At 37.2% G+C, this 6,005-nt stretch overlaps 1 pseudogene; it reads right to left on the bottom strand.

The window, feature by feature from the left end:
* Nucleotides 1–233: 233 nt before the first annotated feature.
* On the bottom strand, nucleotides 234–5,706 carry LOC104907169 (uncharacterized; annotated as a pseudogene).
* Nucleotides 5,707–6,005: the final 299 nt, after the last annotated feature.

The following is a 6,005-nucleotide window of genomic DNA, read 5'->3' as shown; positions in this document are numbered from 1 at the left end:
TTAACCTTGGCTATGAATTTCAAAGAGCTAACACATCACCATCATAGTAACAACTTGCCTATATTTTTTATTTCTTAATCTGAGGAGTGCAATCCATTTTTATTTAGTTTTTGCATTAATTTCAAATACATATAATATATTTCCTTTTTTCTTTTTTCTTTTTTCTTTTTTAGCAATTAGAATGAAAGTGAATATTGTTTTGCAAGCTGGTGGCTGTGAATTCCATAAAATTAACACATAAGCAAATTAATTAGGAACTAGTTTTTAACCCGTGCAAAAATGCACGGGAGGCCATATTTTTAGGTTATGTTATAAATTATTTTATAGACAAAAAGATTATTAATGCGACAATAACATTTTTGTTTAATGAGAGTGTGAAAATAAAACTTGAAATCAAATCGAATACACAACATATTATTAAAGGAACAAACTTTTACACTTTCTCTTTATTGAAACATAAAAAACGGTGTCAATTACAATTATATACACAATTCAAACATTTTGAAAAACTTCCTTATAGACCACATTGGTTGTAACGGATGAGTTACCACGATCCTTATCACATATCAAGATTTTCAAACCCTTTTTGCTTGTAACTCTTGAAATAGCCACATACAATTGTCCGTGGCTGAACACTGGTCGAGGGAGATATAAACCAACGTGCCGCTAAGGACTGTCCTTGGCTGTAATTGATTGTCATTGCAAAACAAACAACCAATGGGAATTGTCTTCTTTGAAATTTTATGGGGAACTTTGTTGCATCTGATGGGGTAAGTGTCATCCTCGGAATAAAAACTTTATCACCAACATTACTACCAGATATAACAACTGCCTCAATAATTCGATTGCCAAGGTGCTTCACGACTAGCATAGTACCATTGCAAAGCCCAGAAGTCTGATCAATATTCCGTAGTACCATCACTGGTAAACCACCACACTTGATCGTATTCAGAAATTCAGTAGAATACATCTCGTGTATTCCGAAATTCCCTTCCTCCATTGAAATCGCATCTGAACTCAAGTACGTTCTTTCTTCACCTGGTAAGCGTGACAAAACACGATCATTAACCATGTCGGTAATTTCATTAGTTGGAGCAAGAATAGCTCTTTCTTGAAAATAACTTGCTTCCCAGATGTTATCTTCTAAATCAGGATATGTGCTATCGACTATTGCAGAAATAGGGTCATCTCCTTTGTATATCAATGTTTCATGAGGAATTTCTATATTGGCTTCACCATCATTCGGTTCACCAACTTTGCCGTCTCCAATATTCAAAATCCACTCAGAGAACTCCGTAATTTCTTCCAGATTTGACTTATCAGATCCTATTCTGAGATGCATATTTTGCGTCAATCTAAGCACACGACAAAAGTCCCATAAATAAGAACTATTGATTGCTGAAAATACAATATCTTGTCTGCTACCTTTGGGATAACAGGCAATATCTGTCTTAAGTCACCAGCGAACACAACCACCTTACCACCAAATGGGATATAACAATTTGTTGGATTTATTGATTGCATAACATCCTTTAAGCTTCTATCAAGAGCTTCAAAGCAATATTTATGCATCATGGGAGCTTCATCCCAAATGATAAGATTTATCTTCATAAGTAGTCCTGTCAAGTCCGATCCAGGCTTAATGCCATGACATGTTGAGTTCTCATCGACATTTATAGGTAGGCCAAATCTAGAGTGCGCAGTTCTCCCACATGGAAGCAACAAAGAGGCGATTCTACTTTGATGCAACTGGCAAAACAATTTCCCCTTTACGCCTTAATGCTGCACATAATAATCTCCACAGGTATGTCTTTCCGTGCCTCCAAACCATATACAAAGAATACACTCCTTTACCGCGCAATACAGCAGAATGATCTCATTATAAATTCCACGATGCTCATCAGTCACTCCAGCATAAAGATCTTGAAACCCCTTTTGTAATTGCTCTTGGTCATACGAAAGCTCACCCGTAATGAGCTTATTTTGACCATTGAACAATCAAGTGATTTGGAAATGGCATTCCGGTAAATTTACGAAGGGTGCTACCATACTTTCTGTAACTTAGCTTCGATGTCAGCCAAAGCAAAGTTTTTCAACTGTTCATCACTTAGACGTAATGCTGCAAAAACGAACACAATGTGTGATAGGAAAAAATTTAAGTTATTTCTGTAAGATAATTTAGTATAGACATTTATTACATAAAGTGATATAAAAGTAAATATACCCGTGTCTTGGAGAAGTCTACGTTGTCTATGTAAAATATCGTCGGAAAGAAGGTGCCAAGTTTTTTCCCAAATAGTCTCAGGTTTTGTCAAACTGCATTGAAACAATAGCATGCAGAAAAGATTGCGGAGATACTTGAGATTCTCTAAAACCAGCTTCAATTATAGCATCAATATACTCTTTGTCATCATCTAACAAACCTCTAGCATAACATGCTTCTTTGAATGTTGCATATTGTACTCCATCAACAACGCGTATGTCTTCATAACAGTTGCACCTTTCACAAAATTTAACAATGTCCGCAAATAGAATTTTTCACTGTCCTGGGACACATGATAAATTCTTCCGATGCAAAATCCCTTTTTTCGAGGTGTCCATTCACTGGACCTTGTTGCCATACAAATTTCGTAGGGAATTCAACGTAGCAAGTTCTCTTGCTTCAGCATATCTTTTGTTACACTCCTTCATGAAAAAATTTTGTCCTCTCAATATTAGGTCTTCGAGCACGGATTCTAAATCAGCATCATCAGTGTAAAGCACAGGTCTGCTCGTCAGGCAAGTGAAAACTCAACCTTTCGACAGCTGGTGTTCTATAATGAATAGTGAAACCAAAAATCCTCCACATGGCTTCACATGGGGATATGTATCGATAATCATAATACATTTTGATTTCATCTATTTCCTTTGGATCTTCAGAGTTTTGACGGTTTCGGTACGCTATTGTCGTGACTCTATCATACCCCTTATTGATATACTTAAACAAATATTTGATCGATCTAGATTGGTTGCACCATTCTACATTAATGTGGGCACGATACTTACACAACAACTCAGGATTATGAGGAACGACAAATCTATTGTCGAGCGTGACGCCATTCTTTTCGACGGTTGCACCACTATCTCTTCTCCTGTAAACAGGATATCCATCTTCATCAACAGTTGTTCTCTCATTGAACCTTTTTTGAGAATTTTTTGTGCACTTCTTCCCCGTGGTACATGGCGCATCATGGTTCAAAGCACCACATGGACCATGGATCATGAACTCTCTGACAACATCGTACAACTCTTGATTTTTATCTTTGTTTGGCAGCTGAGCACAAATAATTTTATCTATTGCATTGCCATTAGGAAACTTGTCATCACGATATAAGAACAAAAGAATGTGTGTGTGGGGCAAGCCACGCTTTTGAAATTCAACGGTGTACACAATTGTAAGATTGAAATTTAGATAAATGGTTAAGACATGTTATGGGATATTTTTTAAGCGTAAGTTTCAAGTTTCAAAAATACATATACGTATAAAACACTTTCAATAATATCACATTCATATGTACATATATTTACTTGAACCTCAAAATTTTGATTACCTGCTCGTACTCGGCCGAAGATGTTTTTATCCCAGCTGATCAAGTTTCATCTTAAACACTCGACATATAATATTCGGTCTATCTTCAGGTCTTAAGCCCCTCTTCGATACAAACCGTGTGATCTCGGGCCACTTTGGGTTACATGTGAAGGTTATAAACAGATCTGGGTAGCCATACCACCTACAAATAGCAATCGCATCTTGGTAATTCTCTCTCATGTAACTATGTCCTCCAGTGAATGAGGCTGGTATAACAACACGACTACCGGTAGATGCACCTTCTGTATCTCCTCGATCTGTTGCTCCCCTTAGGTTCTTTACATTATCCGCTCTAAAACTTTGTTGGTTATACTTTTTTGCTAAGTAAGAGTAAGTAGTATTAATCACCGGAAACCACAATACATCAACAGCTATCCCCTGGGGAGCAAACCAACTAGGTTGGACTCCTCCACACAAGGGAAGCTACAAAATTTCAGCTATAAGCTATACACTATACACTTTGCACTTTACATTTTCCCACCATTCTATATCTTTGCTAGAAATCTTCCTAGGCAATACACTAGTAACACGCATAACTATAAACTCTATAATGATTCTATATAACTTCTCTGGTCTCCAGACCACCATGTTCCACTGAACCTCATTCCTTGCCCAACAGACATAATAAACACTAGATGTGATTACTGCAGCATGTATCTGCTTCTGTACTCTGGACTTTCCTCTTCTGCAATTCAGCATCATCATTATTCTCATCAACTAATCTTGACTGCATTTAAAACTCAGCCATTCAAAGACATACTTCAGAGCTCTCTTTACATATGAGCATTGGAAAAACAAATGGTGATGACTCTCTGTATGTTCACAGCAGAGTTTACATTGAGAATCACTTATAACTCCCATCTGACATAATCTATCAGCTGTTTTGAGTCTACCTTGAATAGTTAGCCAGCTAATCACTCTATGTTTAGGCACTGCCAGCCTAATCCAGATCATCTTATCCCAGTAAACTCTCTCCCTTTCCCCTATGATTTTATTATACACCTCCTTTACTTGAAGTGTATCATGTTCTTCATCTCAGCTTCAGTGTAGTGAAGCTTCATAGTCTCTTTTACATTGCATATTTGCTTCCAATACCAAGAGCAGTTCTTAGGTGGATTATAACTCCACCAACTTTCCTCTTTGATATACACAGCATGCACCCACTTAACCCACAAGCTATCTTGCTTTGTTGTAATTTCCCATACATATTTTGCAAGTGCAGCTATGTTCCATTCCTTAATTCTCCTGAATCCAAGACCCCCTGAAGCCTTAGGACTACACACCTTCTCCCACTTAATGCTACCAGGGACATTACTAAAATAATTCCCAAACCATAAAAAGGCTCTACAAATCTTCTCAATGTCCCTTAACACAGTATGAGGCAGCATAAAGACTTGTGCCCAGTAGATATGAATACTTATCGGCACTGAGTTGATCAACTAGACTCTTCCAGCATATGAAATGTTCCTGCTGCCCCAAACTTTGATTCTTGCACACATATTGGACAGCAGAACTTCACACTCAGCAACATTAACCCTTCTAGCACATATAGGTACCCCCAGGTATTTAAAAGGTAACCTACTATGATTAAACCCTGAAACCTCTTTAACTCTTTGAATCACTGATTCATCAACATTAGCAGTATAGAAATCTGATTTATGCTCATTTACACACAACCCTGATGATTGAGAAAACAGTTTAAAGGCCTGCAACATCTTGTGTATGGATTGAAAATCACCACCACAACACAAAATGATATCATCAGCAAATGCTAGATGGGTCAATTTTAGTGTTTTGCATCTTGGATGAAACTGGAAATCACTTGATTCACCGAGCTTCATCATAATCCTAGATAAATACTCCATGCATATGACAAACAATAAAGGAGAAATAGGATCTCCCTGCCTTAGCCCCCTTTTAGATGCAAAGAAGCCATGAATACTTCCATTGATCATCAAAGAGAACCTAGGTGTTCTTACACAGTTCATTACTAACTGTATAAACTTCCTAGGAAAGCCCAATTCAATCATCATCTCATGTAGAAAATCCCAATCAATAGTATCATATGCCTTTTTCATGTCTAATTTCATTAGACAACTAGGCTTAATACTCTTCCTTCCATAGAACCTCACAAGGTCTTGACATATCATAACATTATGTATGATATACCTTTGCTGGACAAATGCACCTTGGTTCTCTGCTATGATATCAGGTAGTACAACTTTCAATCTGTTGCAAAGCACCTTAGTGATGCATTTATACAGCACATTACAGCAGGCTATAGGTCGAAATTCAACCACACTTCCAGGGCAACTAACTTTGGGAATCAAGGTTAAAATAGTTGTATTCACCTTAGTTAGCAATTTGCCTGTTTAGA

This window comes from Beta vulgaris, chromosome 4 (assembly GCF_026745355.1).
Source record: "Beta vulgaris subsp. vulgaris cultivar EL10 chromosome 4, EL10.2, whole genome shotgun sequence".
NCBI classification, from domain to species: Eukaryota; Viridiplantae; Streptophyta; class Magnoliopsida; order Caryophyllales; family Amaranthaceae; genus Beta; species Beta vulgaris.
The sequence above is the reverse complement of the archived record's forward strand: the minus strand, read 5'-3'. Positions and strand labels throughout refer to the sequence as shown.